General features: G+C 35.6%; 1 long non-coding RNA gene across 1 annotated transcript in view; it reads right to left on the bottom strand.

The window, feature by feature from the left end:
- Positions 1 to 13,080: 13,080 nt before the first annotated feature.
- Positions 13,081 to 22,403, bottom strand: part of LOC135970614 (uncharacterized) — a 517,474-nt gene continuing 508,151 nt past the window's right edge. Inside the window, exons 2-3 of the long non-coding RNA XR_010586388.2 lie at positions 15,428 to 15,668; positions 13,081 to 14,087 (exon numbers count right to left, since the gene is read on the bottom strand). This is a non-coding gene — a long non-coding RNA (uncharacterized lncRNA). The remainder of the gene's footprint in view (positions 14,088 to 15,427; positions 15,669 to 22,403) is intronic.

The raw sequence follows: 22,403 nt of genomic DNA, 5'->3' as shown, positions 1-22,403 counted from the left end.
AGGAAACCTTCATATGGACCAAAAATCAGGTGAGCCCTCATGGTACCTGGTTTTAAGTCTATCACTGAAAGAGACACTGAAGATGTAGAAAAAACATTCCCAAATCAACAATACTACTCTTACCCCATCCCCCAGCAGTGGCGGCATGATGTAGAGTGTATCTGGATGGTGAGGGAGGGAGAGCACAACAATTGTGAGGCACTAAACTCAGTGCTGTTCTGTTATAGCAGAAAGGAAAACTGGACCAGACTCAGCTGATGCCCACCCACAATGGGAGCATTTAAACCAGCCCTAGCTATAGGGGAATCACTAATCCCCGTGATCTGAACTTGAGTTCTCACAAACCTTGCCAGTGTAGGCTAAGTGCTCTGTGCTCTAGATAAACTTGAAATGCAATCTAGGCCAAAAGGACTCCAATTTTTAGGTGAGTCCTATTGCTGAACTAGGCCCAGAGACAGTGGACTGGGGGAGCAGGTGACCTACTGAGACACCAGCTGGGGTGGCTAAGGGCGTGCTGGCATCACCTCTCCCCTAACCCAGAGGAGACTCTTTCCTTCTGCTTGGGGAGAGAAGAGGGAAAAATGGGGAGGACTTTGTTTTGCATCTTGGATACCAGCTCAGCCACAGCAGGATAGGGTACTAGTCAGAGTTGTGAGGCCTCTGTTCCAGAACCTAGCTCCTAGATGACATTTCTAGACATGCCTTAGACAAAAAATGGAACCCACTTCCCTATAGAAAAAGATCCAGTTCTAACAGCATTCATCACCTGCTAACTGAAGACTCCTTGAGCCCAGAATAACCAGAGGTGATAACCAGGTACTACATCGAGTTACTAGCCACACAACTGGAAATGTTCTGAGTCTCACCTGAAGCTAGCAACCTTCAGAGGGTGAGAAACAGTGCTACAGGGAGAAACTCTTGCTTGAGGAAAGAAGTAGAAAAGTAAAGCAGACTTTATCTTGTACATTAAGTACCAGCACAGCCATAGAGTGGGTAGAGCACAAGGTGAGCTCTTGGGATCCCTAATTCTAGGACGTGATTTTTGGAAAGCATTTCTGGACTTGCCCTGCAAGAAGGGAGACCACTGTCCTGAAGGATAAGTCCCAGTCCAGGCAGCATTCACCACAAGCTGACTCAAGAGTCCTTGGGCATTAAGAGAAAATTGGCAGTAGTCAGGCAGTATTCCCCATTGCCTGAGGGTGGTGGCTATAAAGTGAGGTTCTTCTGCTTTTAGAAAGGGGAGGGAAGAGTTGAGAGGACTACATCTTATGGTTTGAGTGCTAGCTCAGCTCCAGCACAATGGAACACCAGGTAGACTTCTAAGGTTCTTGACCCAAGTCCATGATTCCTGAATGGCACCTCTGGACCCACTTAGGGCGTATGAGAACTTGCCACCCTAAAGAGAAGAACACAGGTCTGACTGGCTTTGCCACCTGCTGATCGCAGAATCCCAGGGTCCTCAGCAAATATAGGCAGTAGACAGGGAGTGGTTACAGCAGGCCTTGAGTGAGAAACATTGCTGTGCTGGCTTCAGGTCTGACCCAGGACAGTCACAGTGGTGGTAGCCACAGGGGTGTTTGTGTCACTCCATCCTGAGTTTGAGGTGGCTCAGAACAGAGACAGAGAGATAGACAGAGACAGACTTTATTTGCTAGAAAGTAAAGGAAGAGAACAAGAGTCTCTGCACGGTAATCCAGAGAATTATCCTGGATCTCTTCCAAGACCATCAAGGTGGTACCTGTATGGGTCTGCAAGAACCACAGCATTACTGAACTTGATGCGTCCCCTAAAGCATATATAGTTTAGATCACAACACCTAATTCCTTTCAAATATCTGGAAAGCCTTCCCAAGAAGGACAGGTACAAACAAACCCAGACAGTAAAGACTACAATAAATATCTAACTCTTCAATGTCCAAACACTGAAGAACATCTACTAGCATCCAGGAAAGCACTGACTCACCAGATGAAATAAAAAAGGTGCCAGGGACCAGTCCTGGAGAAATAGAGATATGTGACCTTTCATAAAGAGAATTAAAAATAGATGTGTTGAGGAAACTCAAAGAAATTCAAGATGACACATAGAGAGAAATTTAGAATTCTACCAGATAAGTTTAACAAAGAGATTGAAATTATTAAAATAAATCAAACAGAAATTCTGGACCTAAAACAATTGGCATGCTAAAGAATGCATGAATCTTTTAATAGCAGAATTGATCAAGCAGAAGAAAGAATCAGTGACCTTGAAGACAGGCTATTTGAAAATACACAATCAGAAGAGACAAAAGAAAAAAAGAATAAAAATCAATAATGCCCACCTGTTGTATCCAGAAAATTGCCTCAAAAGTGCAAATATGAGTTACTGGCCTTAAACAGGAGGTAGAAAAAGATATAGGAGTAGAAAATTTATTAAAAGGGATAATAACAGAGAACTTCCCAAAACTAGAGAAAGATATCAGTATCCAAGTACAACAAAGTAATAGAATACCAAGCAGATTTAACTGAAGGAAGACTACCTCAAGGCATTTAGTAAACAGCTATCAAAGATCGAGGACAAAGAAAAGATCCAAAAAGCAACAACAGAAAAGAAACAAATAACATACAATGCAGCTCCAATAAGTCTGGAAGCAGACTTCAGTAAAAAACCCTACAGGCCAGGGGATAGTGGCATGCCATATTTAAAATGCTGAAGGAAAAGAAATTTTACCCTAAAAGAGTATATCTGGGAAAACATATTTTAAAAATGAAAGAGAAATAGACTTTCATAGAAAAATGAAAGCTGAGGAATTTTATCAACACCAGACTTGTCCTACAAGAAATACTAAAGGAAGTACTTCAATCAGGAAGAAATGGACGTAAACAAGGAATAAGGAAGCTCCTGAAGGCAAAAAACTCACTGGTAATAATCAATATACAGAAGAACACAGAATAATATAACCTTGTAACCACGGTGTGTAGACTACTCTTATTAAGCAGGAACACTAAATGATAAACCAATAAAAAATAATTACAACAATTTTTCAAGACATAGACAGTACAATAAGGCATAAAGAGAAACAAGAAAAAGTTAAAAGGTGGGGGAAGAAGTTAAGGTGTAGAGTTTTTATTAGTTTGATTTTGGTATGTTTGTTTATCCAAATAGTGTTAAATAGTTATCAGTTTAAAATAACGGATTACAAGAGAGTATTTGCAAGTCTCAGGGTAATATCAAACCCAAAAACATACAATGGATACACAAAAAATAAAAAGCTGGAAACTAAATCATATCACCAGAGAAACACACCTTCACTAAAGGCAGACAAAAAAAAAAAAAAAGAAAGAAGGAAGATCATGAAAGAACTAGAAAACAAATTTTAAAATAGCATGAGAATGTCTTATCAATAATAACACTGAATGTAAATGGACTAAGTTTCTCAATCAAAAGACAGGAGTGGCAGAAGGGATGAAAAAACAAGATTCATTGATCTGTTGCCTATAAGAAACATGCTTCACATATCAAAACACAAATAAACTGAAAGTAAAGGTATAGGGAAAGATATTCCATGACAATGGAAACCAACAAAGAGTAGGATTAACTACACTTATGTCAGATAAAATACATTTAAAGACAAAAACTATAAGAAGAGACAAAGAAGGTCACTATATAATGATAAAAGGGTCAATTCAGCAAGGTAATAATTTTAAATATATAGGCACTCAACACAGGACCACCCATGTATATAAAGCAAATATTGTTAGAGCTAAAGAGAGAGATGGACCAAATATAATAATAGCTGAGGACTTCAACACCCAACTTTCAGCATTAGTCTAATTTTCCATATAGAGAATCAACAAAGAAACATCACAGTTAATCTGCACTACAGACCAAATGGATATAATCAGTATTTACAGAACAGTTCATCCAATGGGGGCAGAATACACATTCTTCTCCTCAGCATGTGGGTCATTCTCAAGGGATAAACAAGTCTTAAAACATTCAAAAAATTGAAATAATATCAAGCATCTTCTCAGACCACAGTAGAATAAAACTAAAAGTTAGCAACAAGAGAAAATTTGGAATCTACACAAATACATGTAAATTAAGCAATGTGCTCCTGAATGGACAGTAGGTCAATGAACAAATTAAGAAGAAAATTGAAAAATTTGAAAAATTTCTTGAAACAAATGATAATGAAAACATAACACATTAAAATTTGTTGAATACATCAAAACCGGTACTAAGAGGAAAGTTTATAGCTATACGTGCTTACATCAAAAAAGAGGAAAAACTTCAAATAATGTAACAATGCATCTTAAAGAACTAGAAAAGCAAGAGCAAACCAAATCCCAAATTAATAGAATAAATAATAAAAATCAGAGCAGAAATAAGTGAAATTGAAATAGAATAGAAAAAAGTAAACAAAAAGTTGTTTTCTTCGAAAAGTTAAATAAAATTGACAAATCTTTATCCAGACTAAGAAAACAAGAAAATATACATAAAATCAGAAATGAAAAAGGAGACATTACAACTGATACAGCAGAAATTTGAACGACCTTTAGTGGCTACTATGGGCAATTATATGTCAATAAATTGGAAAACCTAGAAGAAATGAACGAATTCCTAGACACATATGACCTATTAAAGCAGGGTATTTCCCTGACCTCTTCAGGGGAAGCACAACAGGGTGACTCATTTACTTAGCCAGTCGCTCTCAACTCCTTGCAGGAGGGAGCGCGTGAGTAAATGAGGTGGGAACTGGAGTGCAGGAGCGCTGAAACCAGCTGGCAGGGGCCAGGGGGTGGAGGGGAGAATCAAACTCCACTCACTCTACTGACTGTGTTCCCATACTTATGGAAGAGAGTTGTGCAGGCAAGCGGGTGCAGGAGCCTGAGTAAGAGCTTTTGGGGTCCAGCAGGGGTGAACTCTGTGCAGGCACTGTGGCAGTGTCCACGCAGGTACCTGAGACTCCCAAAGCCCCAGAGAGTGTGTTACAGTGCTCTTTTAGCTCTGCCATCCACAGATGGCTTAAGTATTAACAGCTCAGCGGACCCTTTGCCTTTTCTCATGTGGCGGCTGCTCTCCACTACTGGGTGCAAAAGGCCAATGTGACAGTCTTTTGTAGCCACAATCAAGGCTCCCAAGCTCTTGTCCGGCATCTAGGAAAAATGAGGACACACGAATAATTGAATGATGGTAAATGCAGGGAATTTTATTACCAGCGGATGTGACTTTCAGTGGGAAGGGGGAGCTGAAAAGGGGAGGGGGTAATAGGTAATTTTCCCCTGAAGCCCGGGCGTCTCCGGCCAGATTCTCCTCCAAAGTTTCATTGTCATCCTGTCCCTCTGAAGTTAAGCTGCTTCTCTCCAATGTCCAGCTGTAGTTCCAATGTTTAGCTGCTTCTCTCTTCTCTGCCAGCTGCATCTGGAGTGTTTATAGGTACAATAAGAGGTGGGGCAGGCCATGGGTAGTTTGGGAAAGGGCAACATTCGAGTAGGAAAACAGGGATAGATGTTCTCACTTTGGGCTATGAGTTTCAGGATTTTCAGCTTGAGGGTGGGGTTTTGTCAGGGACCCGCCCTTTTGTGCCTAGAATTTCTCTGCTTCCTGTCTCTATCACTACCAAGATTGAACCAGGAAGAAATCCAATACCTGAACAGACCTATAATAAGTAACAAGATCAAAGCCGTAATAAAAATGTTTCCCGGTAAAGAAAAGCCCATGACCCAATGGCTTCACTGCTGACTTCTACCAAACATTTAAAGAATAACTAATACCAACCCTTCTCAAATTCTTCTGAAACATGAAGAAGGGAATACTTCCAAACCCATTCTGCAATGTCATTGTTACCCTTATACCAAAACCATGGTATGCCAAAGTTACCAAGATAAGACATTGCCTTGCAGTTGTCTGCAAGTTGTCTTGTATATACTGTCTTATAGATATGATATTGTTGTTTTATGTGTCTCTGTCTATACCAGATGTCTCAGAATAAACAAAAACACATGATACAAAGAAAACTACAGGCCAATATCTCTGATAAATATTGATGTGAACAGTCTAAACATTACCAAACAAAATTCAACAAAACATTGGAAAGATCCTCGTTATGACCAAGTAGGATTTATCCCTGGGATGCAAGTATGGTTCAACATGTGCAAATCAATGTAATACATCATATCAACAGAACGATGAATAAAAAGCATATGATTATTTCAATTGATGCTGAAAAAAAAATCAACAAATAAAATTTGGCATCCCTTCATGACAAAAACACTCAAAATACTGGGTATAAAAGGAACATACCTCAACATAATGAAAGTAGTATACAACAGACTCACAGCTAGTATCCTACTGAATGGGGGAAATGGAAACCATTTCTTCTAATATCTGAGACATGACAAGGATGCCCACTGTCACAACTGTTATTCAACATAGTACTGGAAGTCCTAGCTAGACAAATTAGAGAAGAGAAAGAAATAAAGGGCATCCAAATTGGAATGGAAGAAATCAAGTTATCCTTGTTTGCAGATGATCTTATACTGGGAAAGACCTGAAGACTCCACACACACACACACGAAAAAATATCTATTAGAACTGATAAACAAATTCAGTAAAGTTGCAGGATACGAAATTAACTCACAAAAATCAGTAGTTTTTCTATATGCCAAAGGCAAACAATCTGAAAAAGAAACCAACAGACACACACAAAATTAAATACCTAGCAATTAACTTAAACAAATAAATGGAAGATCTGTATAATGATGGCTATAAAACACTGATGAAGGAAATTAAAGAGGAAACTAAAAAATGAAACAAATATTCTATGTTTGTGGATTGGAAGAAACAATATTGTTAAAATGCCCATACTACCCAAAGTGATCTATGGATTCAAGGCAATCCCTATCAAAATACCAATGACAATCTTCACAGAAATAGAAAAAAAAAATCCTAAAATATATATAGAACAAAAAATACCCAGAATATCCAAAGCTATCCTAAGTTAAAAGAACAAAACTAGAGGAATTACATTACCTGATTTTAAAGTATATTACAGAGCTATAAAAACCAAAACAGCATAGTACTGGCATAAAAACAGGCACATAGACCAATGGAACAGAATAGAGAACCCAGAAACAAACCCACACACGTACACTGAACTCATTTTTGACAAAGGTATAAGAATATGCACTGGGAAAAAGTCTGTTCAATAAATGGTGCTGAGTAAACTGAATATCCATCTTCAGAAGTATGAAATTAGACTCCTATCTCTTGCCATATACAAAAATCAAACCAAAATGAATTAAAGACTTAAATCTAAGACCTCTAACTGTGAAACTACTATAAGAAAACATTGGAGAAAATCTCCAGTACATTGGTCTGGACAAAGATTCCTGAGTAATACCCCACAAGCACAGGCAAACAAACAAAAAAATGGACAAATGAGATCACATCAAGTTAAAAAGCTCCTGCATAGCAAAGGATACAATCAACAAAATGAAGAGACAACCCACAGAGTGGAAGAAAATATTTGCAAACTACCCCCCTGACAAAGGATTAATTACTGGAATTTGTAAAGATCTCAAACAACTCTACAGGAAAAAATTTAATAATCCAGTCAAAAGGTGGGCAAAAAATTTGAATAGACATTTCTCCAAAGAATTCATATGAATGGCAAACAAGCACATGAAAATGTGCTCAACATCATTGATCATCAGAGCAGTATAAATCGAAAGTAAAATGAGATATCATCTAATCCTAGCTAAAATGGCTTATATCCAAAAGAGAGGCAATAATAAATGCTGGCGAGAATGTGAAGAAAAAGGGATGTGAGAATGTAAATTAGTACAACCACTATGGAGAGTAGTATGCGTGGTCCTCAAAAACTAAAAATTGAGCTCACATATGATCCAGCAGTTCCACTGCTGGGTATATACGCCAAAGACAGGAAATCACTATGTTGAAATACAGTGTGTTTGCACTCCCACGTTTGTTGCAGCACTGTTCACAATAGCTAAGATTTGGGAGCAACCTCAGTGTCCATCAACAAATGAATGTATAAAGAAAATGTGGCACACATACACAATGGAGTATTACTCTACCATAAAACAGAACGGGAGCCTGTCATTTCTAACAACACGGATGGAACTTGAGATTTTCATGTTAAGTGAAATAAGCCAAGTACAGTAATACAAATATCACTGTTGTCACTTTTTTTGTGGGGTCTAAAAATCAAAGCAATCGAGCTCATGGAGATAGTAGACAGATGATTAGGAGGGGCTTGGGAAGGGTAGTCGAGGATGAGGGAAGTTGTGTAGGGGGGAGGTAGGAATGGTTAACAGATGCAAAAAATAGAAAGAATGAATAAGACCTATTATTTGATAATACAACAGGATTACTATAGTCAATAATACCTTAATTGTACATTTAAAAATAACTAAGAGTATAATTGTATTGTTTGTAACACAAAGATAAATGCTTGAGGGTATGGATTTCCCATTTTTTATGATGTGTTTCTTTCACATTGCATGCCTATATCTAATGTACCTCATAAATATATACACCTACTATGTACCCACAAAAACTAAAAATTTAAAAAATTATAAAAGCATAAAAACTTAAAAAGTCTAACTGGACTAATTATTGCTGACACTATGGAGCAAGTGAAATCCAACATACTAGTTTGGGAAGTATAAAGTGTTACAGCCACATTTGAAATAGTTAGACCATTTCTTATGAAATTAGACAGACTTCTCATTTGAGCTATGACATGTAAAGGGCTCCTAAGTTGTCAACCCCGCACTTACAAGAAGAAAAGAGCTGAAGAAACTCAAATTAACAACATCTTTTTGGAACCATCAGGGAACTGATATCACAGGGCAAACTGTCACCCCCAAACCTTGGAGAGACAAATGAATACAGAGAATCACCGATGAGTTCGGGCTACATGGAACACAGCCACTGGAGTGCCAAACTGGAAAAGACACTTAAATGAAAATTTTGAAAAATTGCTGGAGGCTGAGTGTAGACTAGCATGAGAGTTAGAAACTGGGCACAGTCTTGGGGGAAGCAAACATTCAGGGATTTTATCTGCAAGAAACCCAAGGGTTCTCATCATGGAGAGCAAAGAAAATTGCCTTTAAGTATTTGTTGTTGCTGTTGCCTATTTTTAAGGTAGATTGGGAGCAGGAAATAATTACTAATTTGAAATACAACCAAAGCATTCTTCATAACAAAGGCATGTTTTTCAGAGGCTAAGGCTTTGTCAGAGCCTTATCAGATCTGTAGTCAGAACAATTATCCAGTTCCTTATTAGGCCTGTGGGAAGAGCAATTATTCAGCTCCTCTGGCTTTCCTATCTCCCCTAAAGATACTAGAAAATACTTAGAAGGTCCCTCTCTAGGGCACAGGCCCATGAAACAGTTGAAATTTTAATTGTAAACTCATATAAAGGTTTCCCTTTCACCATACCTTACCACTACAGCAATAAGACTCTAGGATAAACACACTAAAATATAACATGAAGAGCTGCATACTGTGAAATCTATTTATGAAGGCATTCTTAAAGAAAACTAAAAAAAAAAAGAGAGAGAGAAAGAGAGAGAAAGAGAAAATGGTAAATGACACTAGTGGAGTTTGAATCCTCTGGCAACTGCAGCTATAGCAAATATCAAACATAGCCAAATGCCTAACTAAATTATCATAAAACCTCACACTAAAGGCCTATTTACCTCAGTTTCTATTATCTAATACATGTTTTTACCAAAAAGTTGAAACATCCAAGTATCTATTAACAGGTGAGTGGTTAAAACATTATGACCATACAACAATAACAGTCATCAATTAAAAAAATGAGCAAGAGGGATGATTCTAAAAAATTAAATGCTGATTGGAAGACGTCAGTTAGAAAGAATATATACTCAATCATTCCATTTATATAAAATTCCAGAAAAATATGAACTGATCAACAGTCACAGAAAGTACATCAGTGCATGTCTGGAGGCAAGATGGGGGAGTGGGAACAGGGGATAAAGATTATAAGAGGTGTAAGAAAACTTTTGGGAGTGATGAATTCTATTATTTTAATTATGATGATAATTTTATGGTTACACCTATGTCAAAACTTAAATAACATTTTACTCTTCAACTTTGGGCAGTTTATCATGTCAATTATACCACAATAAAGCTTAAAAATTGGTGAAGAGTAGTCTGAAGATGAGTAATAGAAAATTATACCCTTTACAATTTCAATTTAATGGATGTAAGCATGTTTTAAACATCTAAAGTTTGCCTGTTTTCAATATGTACTGTCATCTCTATATAGATTGTAGACGAGCAAATACATCCTGATAAAATGGTGCTGGCCCTCATAGTGCTATATGCTAAAATGTGAGTGACACCATCAAAGGTGGCCAGATATACTTCTAGTTTTATTACTTTATTTCTTCAACAAATATTTTTGAGCTGGTCTATTAGACAGAAAAGGTACATTCCACCACATGTAACAGGCAATAATCTCCAGCTAATTATCTTCTTTCATCTTCCTCCCTTGATTCTTCTACCCTGATGCCAACAGATCTTCCTTGGACAATTTCTCTTCAAGTGACTCAAGAAACTCATGCACGTTGGAAATCTTTTTTCTAATCTGACAAAGCTGACTGGTCTCCAGAGCTCCATTTTGTTACTACTGAAATAGACACACCTTCCCTATGTAGATACTAAGCATGTCTTCAAGAAAAGAATGCTAATAATTTTTCATAGTCCACTACCAAAACTACTTTATTATACCAGATATACAATGTATAATTCACTGGGCAGATATAACAAGATCCTAGACCATTTGACATCTGCCTTCTTATATTTTCACTGATATTTCTGGATATCAATCCAACCAACACTGAAAGATAAGCCTTTTAGTTGTTTCTTGATACATTATATTATTGAGAAAGTGGAAGAATGTCACTTTCCATGATGCAAAGGCAAATATAATTTGTTTTAATTCACAAATTATAGGTTTGTAATACCTGGATAAATAAAGCAATGAGAACGATGGGCACATTTAGAAAATTCAGAGGCATCCATAGTTGGATAAATGTATATCTAGTTTACTAAACTTCGGTGGTACATTCTGAAATGTTTTGTCTAAGTGTTAGTAAACTTAGCATTTAGTTATTCAAAAAGAGGAGCTCGTGTGAATAAAACTATGGCCTAAAAGCTAAGTGAATGAAGACATATAAAGCAAGAGGTGTCAAAATCAAAACTGGAGTTTTGGAAAAGATCAGTAACTAACAGAGACAAATAAAACAGTAGCAATAAGTCATAAATAAGTAGATATGGAATTATTCTATTGAATTTCATTAGACAGTGACTTACTAGTGAGTATACTTTTAAAAGTCACATAGCTTCATCATACATTATCTACTTTATAGACACCCTCCAATGTGTCATACGTGCCATATGACAATTTGAAAAAAGAATTTGAAAAAAGAATCCAATAACATAGGCTTATAAATAATAGAATTGCACTTGACTCGTAGTAATTCTAGCAACTAATTATAGCTGTCTCTCAGTACCCACAGGGGACTGGCTCCAGGACACCCCCTACCCCAAAATCTGCAAATATTCAAGTCCCTCAGTTGTCCTTGCAGAGCCTAAAGATGTAAAAAACTTGCCCCTATATGCGCAGATTTCACATCCTTTTCATACTATATTTCCAACCTACATTTGGTTGCAATATACAGGGTTGCAGAGGGACAACTATTCTTCCTGAAAAGAAACCCACTTGTATGTGGACCTGGGCAGTTCAAACCCATGTTGTTCAAGGGTCATTTGTAACTTACAATATTTACTTTTAATGATAGGAAACCATTTACATTGATATATAAAGGTTTTCACAGGCTAATGTTTGAGTGTGATTACAGAGAAAACTTTTGACTTTGGAATCACTTGGAAGTTTCAATCAAATTATAAATAAAAAGAACATAAATTAATATTTATTACATTTTAAAAAATGGAAAGATTAAAAATGTTCAATGTAATCATAAACGAAATGCTAGAAAGGACTGATGGTATAGAAATTTAAAACTTCTTACTCTACAAATTTACTGAGGAACATTCTTATTTATAATTTTTACTCACAGGAATATTATAGTTACACTTGTCTTAGGAACATCGTTTGGAAAAAGATGATGAGGATGATAAAGTAGGTTAATTTTTATTGAGTCTTACTGCATGTCAGATACTTTTCTACTTGGTTTATCCTACTTAAATCCTCACATGCCAACAGAACAACAAATTTTATGAGTAAAATTCTATGAATTTCTGCATTAAATAAATAAAGATATTAAAGATTCTAGATTTAAATACGTTGTTTGTGGGTATAGCAATGTTACAAATTAAAGCCAGTATTTTAAACCTGGCACTGTAATTTTACAACCCACATTTTTAACCAACATTCTATGTTATCTAATTAATTTTCACATGACCTCCAAAACCCATTCAATATTGTGTAAAAAAAAAATCCAAACAATAAGTAAGAATAGAAATTGATGTCTAGTATACCTATGGGTAATTACAAACAAATATCTGATTATCAATGCAATTTTTTTCATTACCACATATACTATAAATATAACATGACACTAGTTTTTAATTCTTCATTCTTCCACTTACAATTTATTTCCTTTTGTCAACCAGTTTAATATTTTCAATGAAGCAAAAAGACAAATTTTCAGGGATTTTATAATAATGAAAATTAACATAATACAACAGTGAACTTGAACATAACACATCTTTTGTGAAAGTATTATATTTTTATTATTATTATAGATGTTTTTGACATTATAAACCACTAAAGCAATAAATAAATAAGTGATCCTTAGAAACCAAATAAAAAATTATTACAGGTGAGGAATGCCATATGTGAACTTGAATTTTAACACCACAAGACACCATTTTAATTGCTTTGCTAATGTAGTTGGTTCCATCTATATTTTAGGGAACATATGGTACATTTTTCTGAGAGTGAGAAATTTTCTAGGTTTTTTACTATTTTTCACTATCATTCAGAATTTTAAATTAAGCCTTTCTCAATTTAATCCATTGTACAATTGACATCCTATTTTATTGTAACTTTTTAAACCAAAAGGATCATCATCTAAAATGTTGGCATTTAGAGTCATCAGAAGTTAGTGTCATTTTGCAATGTCATGGAGCACTTATTTTGTAAATTGCATCCTTTCAGAGATTTCTGACTAAATCTCAAGATGAAAATGGCTTACTCAGTGTTATCAACTGAGTAAATTGTCTTCCTGCCAATGTTTGTCATTCCAAATATTATTTCATCAACACTGAAAGTCAATTTTCCTAAAGCCCTTGGAGCAAGCAAAATTACCAAGTGCTTTCACTCTAATTCCATGAGGGAAATGAAGTAAATTCCAGGCAGTCACTTTGAGTGTTTTAATTTCACGTTTTATTTTGGAATTTATGGATCACTTGGCAATCAATTCATAGGAAACAAAAATAGTTTTCTTTGAAAATGCAAATTTTTGTATGCGGTAAGGTTGTGAGAGGTTAGTCCTATTTAAAAATGCATAAAAAATTCCAGCATGTCATTATTACTTTTTGCAAGGCTTTCATGAAATTTAATATAATTTTGCTAAAACTGCACAGAAAGGAATAATGATGGATTTAAAGTCAGGAGATATACTTTCAAATCACTGTTCATTATAACCTAATTTCATTCTATTCAACAAGATAATTAATCCACCTGAGTATCAAATCTGTTATAATAAAATGAGGATACTAATATAATCCTCACGTGACAGAATTAAAGTATAGATTAAATGTGATCGTATATATGAACATGCTCTTTGAACATGGAAACAAATCTATAAAGACGTTAATCACAAATAAGCATTTCTTGTCTTCGATAGCATTTAATACCCTGTGGCCCATGTATCCTGAGATATCACCCCAAATGTTTAATAATAGAAATCAGGTTTTGTATGTCTTCTCTCTGATAAAAGTTTTTAATACTTTTTGAAGTTTCCATGATTTCTTATCCAGGTTTTACGAAAAATAACTTCGTCTTTAAACTCCGCTCAACTCCCCTGAAAGATAGAATGCCATCAAGTGAAAAAAATTTAAATGAATTTCTCAATTATTTAACTTGCAAATTATCTTTGCATAATTATTAGAAAGGATATATCATAATTAGATACTATAGCAACTCTATTCAATATATGTGCTTTTCTTTCACTTTGTATCTATGACCTTCACAATCAACTAGCCATTTTAGCCACTTTAATTACATTCACACTTCATTATTTTTGCAATTCCCAGGAACTTTTAAACTATAAGTAAATGTAGAAGCAAGGGATTTCAGCCAACAACAGGCATAAAGCAGACAATTTTTCTCCCAGAGTTTCCTCAGGGCTTCAAACTTTAAACAAATTGCAATTCTGATATCAATAGTTACCTCCATTAATCACCATCTCCACATCCTTATCATTCCTACTCCTGGAGTATATAAGGCCTATAAGGTGAATAAATCCTACTCTCACTAGTGATATGCCTGGCATAATTTAATACCCACTTCTGCCCAATATTTGAGGAAGCAGAGAGAATGATGCTGAGCTGAGGATCCTTGAAGTCAAATGCAAGCATCTATTTGCAATGCCTCACTGAATGACTAGAAATATTATCTGGACCAACAAGCCAAGGCTAACATCTAACGCCTTTTAGAAAAGACTAGCAAAGTCATAAAGAAGTATGGGTTCCTTAAAGAGCTATATGGATGTGGCTTGGGAGTAGCCAAGAGCAACAGACCAAGGTGAAGCTGAAGAGAGAAAATAGAAGGCAGACACAGCTTGCTACACGTATTCCTCTCTGAAAAAGAGAGTCATATGGTGGAGGAAGAATGAGCTGTAGTACTGGAAGATAAAGTCTTCATTCAGACAACATTGATAGACATCTAGGGCAGTGTGAGGGATGTGGTGAGGGGAGGACATATTATATTAATTTTTATTGGCTGCTACCTTTTGTTTTCTTTTTCTTTTCCTTTTTTTTTTTTTTTTTTTTGAGGTGGAGTTTTGCTCTGTTGCCCAGACTGGAGTGCAATGGTGCAATCTTGGCTCACTGCAACCTCTGCCTCCTGGGCTCTCAAGTGATTCTCCTGCCTCAGTCTCTTGATTAGCTGGGATTACAGGCATGTGCCACCGTGCCCAGCTAATTTTTGTATTTTTAATAGAGACAGGGTTTCATCATGTTGCCCAGGTTGGTCTTGACCTCAGGTGATCCACCTGCTTCGGCCTCCCAAAGTGCTGGGATTACAGGCATGAGTCCCTGTGCCTGGCCACCTGCTTTTTGTTTTCTAAGCATCATTTTAGATCATTAGAGGGTAGTAATCTGTTTCTATTTTAGGCTCATCTCTTTTGTTTCTGAAACCCACCTTAGCAGGTGGTATTGCACATCTGGTTGTGGTTCAGTCCCCCTTTTTCTCTTGTTTATCCTTTTTGTCAAGTGGTTTTGCATGTTTTCAGAGCTTGTGATGGGAATATGTAATAACCCGATGGTAACATAGATGCAATATTAACAAGAGGTGGGTCTCCGAATTCAGGACCAGGATCATTTTGTTGCTTCAAACATTGCCTTCCTTGAGGTGGTTCCAGCATTCTAGACACATCAAGAATCTGTAAGAAATAAAACCATTCTTCTGAAACACATCGACTAAACACATCTGGAAAAGAGAATTTCTACTAGGGAGGTCACTGGGTCTGCGACTCTGTAAACAAAACTTTAATGCTAAGTAACATATACAACCACATTAAAAGAGGCTTCTTTAGTGAGGATAGCATTGCCAGAGCCAGTCAACATCTAAGACACTTAGGAAAGATGCCAGAAGCTGCAATGTTGACCACCCTCAAAGTGCCCAAAATCTTTGCCACCAAACTTTCCAGAAGATAATGGATATCACCCAACAATAATCATTTCTGAATTTAATTCTCATGAAGAATTTCATATTTGAAAACATAAGTAATACACCCATATCCTAGTTTCAAGAGAGTCTGAATATATGAAAGATCGGACTTCTCTTTGGATAAGAGAGATGCATTATGTGAACAATTAACAAAATGCAGGAGAAATATCCACTACATGCCTTATCAACATGCTTATCACGTCTATCCATTGACAGCGCTGAGCCATCCTCATTGTAACAACACTTCTTCCAGTTGAGGTGTTTTGTAATCTTCACAGTGATCAGCAGAGTTGCCTAGGTCAGCGGCTCCTCCTCAGCTTAGCTCAAAGGTGTTTTCCCACACCTTTCCCTCCACAGTGACCACTGTGATACAGGAAAATTCAATAAACTTCTTCTCATTGAAATTTTCAAAACGTTTCCTGTATACTTGTAAAACATCACTATACAACTTAACGGTTAGGTTTCTTCAGTTTTTTTATATTATAAAATTTATTACATCAACTCAATTGTTTACTTGCAGGAGAGCACCTCAATCCCAAACCTGAATCCATCTTATTTTATCCTAAACCTGAATACAGTGTTATGTTAACTTGGCTACAATATACATGCCAAATAATTGTCCAAGCTACATTTTTTTCTTTTTGCCTTGATCAGAGATCATAATTATCTTCCTAATACAGATCAAAAACACATCTATATTTACACCAATCCAAATTCTAATCCTCACGATTAACAAAGAAATTTAATATCTCTGTATATAATGATGTCTAAGTATCTTTCGTTGCTGTTGTCCCCTAGGCTGGAGTGCAGTGGTACGATCCCGGCTCACTGCAACCTCCACTTCCCAGATTCAATCAATTCTCCTGCCTCAGCCTTCTGAGTAGCTAGGACTACAGGTGCACACCACCACACCTGGCTAATTTTTGTATTTTTTAGTAGAGATGGGATTTCACCATATTGGACAGGCTGGTCTCGAACTCCTGACCTCGTGATCCACCCACCTCAACCTCCCAAAGTGCTGGGATTACAGGCATGAGCCACCGCACCTGGTTGAGTATCTTTTTTCAAAGGTTAATTTTTCTTTTTCTTTACAGGTCAAACATGCTCCATTTGCTAAATAATTATTCATTATTTATTACTTTCATGTCAATTTAAATTTTTCTGTCATCTTTCTAAAGCAGTTTCCATAACTAAATGACATAGTTTTTATTATTTTAAAAGATATTTAGCATAGTGCTGGATACTTTTTAGGTGCTTAACAAACACTAGGATCAGGTTTTTTACTGAAAATTTAATTACTCTTGATGTAGAAAATTATGACATTAATATTAAATGATAATGTGATGGCTAATTTTTTGTGCCAACCAGACTGGACTAAGTGATGCCCAGACAGCTGGTAAAACATGATTTCTGGGTGTTTCTGGGAGAAAGTTTGTCTTAATCTGTTTATGCTGCTGTTACATAATATCACAATCTAAGTAATATATAAAGAAGAGAAATGTATTTCTCTCCATTCTGGAGGCTGAGAAGTCCGAGATCAAGGCATAGGGAGGTTCAGTTGTCTGATGAGGAATACATTCGCTGAATGGGAGTAATACTGTGTCCTCACATGACAGCAAAGCATAATAGAAAGCTATTTATTAAAACACCGAGTGAAGCTTCTTTTATAATGGCCTTAATGCCGTTCATGAGGAAGGAGTCCTTATTGCCTAATCACCTCTCAAAAAACTCACTTTCTAATACTATTTTATTGGCAACACCTACATTTTGGAAGAGTGACATTGTTTTAGATCACAGCAGTATTCTTTTTTTTTTTTTGAGACGGAGTCTTGCTCATTCTCCCAGGCTGGAGTGCAGTGGCGCGATCTCAGCTCACTGCAAGCTCCGCCTCCCGGGTTTACGCCATTCTCCTGCCTCAGACTCCGGAGTAGCTGGGGACTACAGGCGCCCGCCACCGCGCCCGGCTAGTTTTTTGTATTTTTTAGTAGAGACGGGGTTTCACCGTGTTAGACAGGATGGTCTCGATCTCCTGACCTCGTGATCCGCCCGTCTCGGCCTCCCAAAGTGCTGGGATTACAGGCTTGAGCCACCGCGCCCGGCCCACAGCAGTATTCTTGAAAAGATTACCATTTGAATCAGTAGACAAGGTAAAGAAGATCCTCGCTCACCAGTGTAGGTGGGCATGATCCAATCTTTTGAGACCCAAAGAGAAGCAAGACAAAGAGGAAGAGCTAATTCGTTCTCTCTTTCCCTTCTTCACCTTCCTTGTCTTCTTTTTTTCTCTCTTCTCAAACTGAAACATTCATTTACTCCTGCCCTCATTTGGATTCCCTGGTACTGCGGCCTTTGAACTCTGGGACTTACTCCACCACCCTTTCTATTACTTCTCCCACCCTCAGACTCAAACTGAGTTATGCCACTGGCTTTCCTAGTTGAGGACAGAATACTGTAGACTTCTGGGCCTCCGGAATTGTGTGAGCCAATTATCACGATAAACCTTCTTTTATATATCTATCTCTCTCTCTCTCTATATATAGATATATCCTGTTGGTCGTGTTTCTCTGGAGAACTCTGGCCAATACAAGTTGGATATGCCAATATAACTTGCTCTCTATTTGAAAGTGAAGGTGTATATTCTGCATGTCCATCTCAGTTTCCTTTTGCAACCTTCCCCAATATTATTATTTGATTATTTAATGCTTAATTTAAACCACAAACTTTCTAGCAATTTTGATCCTGGGGTTTTATGGTGTTTAATGAGGTTTTAAGTCTGGTTTTGCTATATGAAAGAGGAAACATAGAAATGAGATTATATAAATACCCCTGCAAGGGGAGATTTCTTATATCCATGGCTATCTGGAACATGGTCCAGCTCTATGGACAAAATATACATTCTCATAAAGCTCACCTGTGATATTATGCAATATTTGTAATCAAGAGAATCTCCTCTTCCCTAAGTAGAACATGCTCTCTGGCTAAAATTCCAATTTCTCATTTTCACACCATGTCTGTGTTCTAGAAAGGAATAAATAATTCAAGTCTGATAGAATGTTGAAAAGGGGGATTTCTCAAGAAATTTAAATTTTTACCAAGAAAAACATACGAAGATTAAAAGATAACGTGGAAACGCAGGACTTGTTGGGGCAGGAAGCTGAAAGAATTCAGTGTGTAAGAGAAGGTGAGTGAGCAATGTTGGAAATTATTTACTAAGATACATACTCAGAAAATATCAGGTACTATAGCAGCCACACATATCTGAACCATAAAATTGGCTTTAAAAGTGTGGTATCATATTAGAAAAATGCAGTATTTACTCCCTCATCCACCCTTATACTCATGATCTGTGGCAAAAGAAAGGTATCATCATGTGTTTTGTAATTGATGTGAGGAAAAAACAACAAACAGAAAGGCAGTGAAAGGGTAGATTCACATGAACAAATCATGTACTGAAGCAGCTTAAATTAAAACGGTATTGAATAAGATAATATACTCCAAGGATATTCAACTGTAAAGTGCTTTTAAAATGTAAGATATTATAATTATGTAAGAAAGGAAGAATGGCCTTGCGTACATGTCTCATTTCTCTAGCCCGTCATTGGATATTATGCCATTCAGAAGACCATAATAACTTTTTCAGAGCAGAAAGGTCTTATTTCAAAAAGCATCCCATTTTATTGTATACTCAAAAGCTTTTCTCGTTGATTTCATTTACTCAATGCTTTATATCTCAATATCTTAGGGTATGGTGAGGCATTTTGTTTTTTCTTGATTTTTCACAAGGTTGTTTTCTTCCACAGTAGCTCACATTTCAAACAAAGAACATGGATTATTCATTGGTGGAAATAATCTTTTCTTATCCTCCTCACTTGTTTTTGCAGCTGCAGTATTTCATCATGTGGCTATAGTATGTTTATTCAACTATTTTCCTATGCATGGGCATTCAGGTGATTTCTGATTCTTTGCAATTATAAACAATTCGGCAATGAATAATGTGTGCACATTGTTAGAAATATGTTCTTCAGAATAAATTCATAAAATGGGATTGCTGCATCAAAAAGCAAGAACTTGTAGTTTTGCTAGATTTTGCCAAATTCTGCTCCATAAGTGTACTAATTTACATTTCTTATCTTAACCAATTATGAGAATTTCTGTTTCCCCACAGACTATCAACATATTGCTTACTCAAGATGTATTTTTAACTTTTGCCATCCTGATAACTGAGAATCAGTGAAAATATTGTGTTTAATGAGGTTTTAAGTCTGGTTTTGCTTTGCAAGTTTCTCATCATGAAGGAAGTTGGATATGTTTTTAAATGTTTAAAGCGTTTTTGTATTTTTTAATTTTGTTTTAACAAATTTGCCCTTTATGTATTTTACCAATTTCTCTAGCATTTTTAGGTGTTTTTGTTTAGTGTGGCATTGGAGCTAATGTAATAATAATGGTGTTTGTTTTGCCATGCACATTGTTTTTCTAGTTAAATCTATTAAACTTTTCTATTACCTCATCAATACCTTGAGTATACTTAGAAAACTTTTCTCCACACTTAGGTTACAAAAGGATTCATTTATTCTTTCAATTTCTTACATGTTTCATTTTTTACATTAGATCACTCAACTATTTGAAATTTATTCCTAGATATAAAGTAAGCAATAGATTACATTGTACATTTTTTTGTAAAAACATGTCCAATTGTGCTAGGACAATTTATTTAAAGGTTCATCTTTACACTAGTGATTTGAAATATACCTTTATAATATAATAAATTTCAATTTATATTTGAGTCAATTATTTGACTTTCGATTCTATGCATTGGTCATTTTGGCTATTTAATGAGTAACAAATGAACTTAAATATAGAGGCTTTAATATGTATGTTTTAATATCTAGTAAGCTCACTATTCTTGTATGTTTTCCTTATGAATTTTAGATTTAAAATGTGTACCTCCAGGAAAGGTTTGAATACACTTGATTGCATTAGACATACAAATTTAAGTTATAAAAAACTGTTAATTTATGATGTTGAATTTTTTTAGCCAAGAACTAGAATTGCTTTTCTATTTGTTCAAGTTGTTTTTGTGTTTTTCAGGGAGGTTTTTTCTCTCACATAGATTCTGCACAATTCTTGATATAAATGTTTCTAAGTGTTTAATTTTTGCCACTGTGGTTGTTTTGCTGTTATAAATGATGTTTTCTCTACCAGTATTTTCTCTAACTTGTAGTTACCTGTGTGTATTGAGGGCAATGATTTAGTTCTATAGCATTCTGTTTGTTTCATAATTCATTTTCTAGAATTTTCTAGTTATATTATCATATCAAATGCAAATAGAGATAGTTTCAATTCTTATCTCCCTAATTCATTTATATTGTCTAAATCAAATGCTAATACAAAACACTTTTGGTCATATTGAAAATAGTGGACTTATTTGCTTTGTTCTTAACCTTAGTGAAATTTTCTTTAATGTTTTCTCATTAAGTAAAATGATGACTTGATGATTAATAAATTTGTGTGTTCAAATTAATGTCAAAGAAATATCCATAAATTGCTGATGATTTCTTTGTGTGTTTTTAATCACACATTGTCAAATAAATGTTTTCCACACCTACCAAGATTATTATGTGAAATAGTATTGGATCTCTGAGTACAGTTTATTATAACAATGAATTTTAGTATTGTACATTTAAAATTACAAAGTATTGCAAGGAAAATATAAAGATTTAAATAAATAGAGTGATGTACATGTTCATTAATTAGAAGACTCAATGTTTTGGGCACATCAGTTCTCATATATATATATATACTCAAAGTCTTCCCAGTTAAAATCCCAGCAGCCTATTGTTGTAGATATTGATAAGCTGATTCTAAAAGTTACATGAAAATTTAAATAAAGTAGAATATCCAAAACAATTTTGAAAAACAGTAAACTTTGGGAACTTAATCTGATTTCAAGAGTTACAATAATAATAACAGTACAGTATTGATGGAAGGATAAGTTTAGTTTATAGGCCAGTAGAACAAAATATAGAATCCTTAAACAGAGCCACACACAACATCAATTCATTTTTGACAAAGATGTCAAGGTAACTCAAAACAGAAAAGAAAGTCTTTCAAATAGTGCTGTAAAAATCAGATACGTATGAGGAAAAAATGAACACAATTCCTTACATAATACTACCCACAAAAATAATTTAAAATGGACACACTCCTAAACATAAATGCCAAAGCTATAAAACTTCCAAAAGAATGTACAAGAAAAAATAATGCACCAGATAATGGATTAATAAACTGATATATTCAGAAAATGTAATATTATTTAGTGATAAAAATTCTAATCATGCAGCATGGATAAAATGCAAAAATATTATGCTGAGAAAAAGAAGCCAGACACAAAAGAGTACAAACTACATGAGCTCATTTGTACAAAAGTTGAGAGCAAACAAAACAAAAATCT

Source organism: Macaca fascicularis, chromosome 4 (genome assembly GCF_037993035.2).
Source record: "Macaca fascicularis isolate 582-1 chromosome 4, T2T-MFA8v1.1".
NCBI classification, from domain to species: Eukaryota; Metazoa; Chordata; class Mammalia; order Primates; family Cercopithecidae; genus Macaca; species Macaca fascicularis.
The sequence above is the reverse complement of the archived record's forward strand: the minus strand, read 5'-3'. Positions and strand labels throughout refer to the sequence as shown.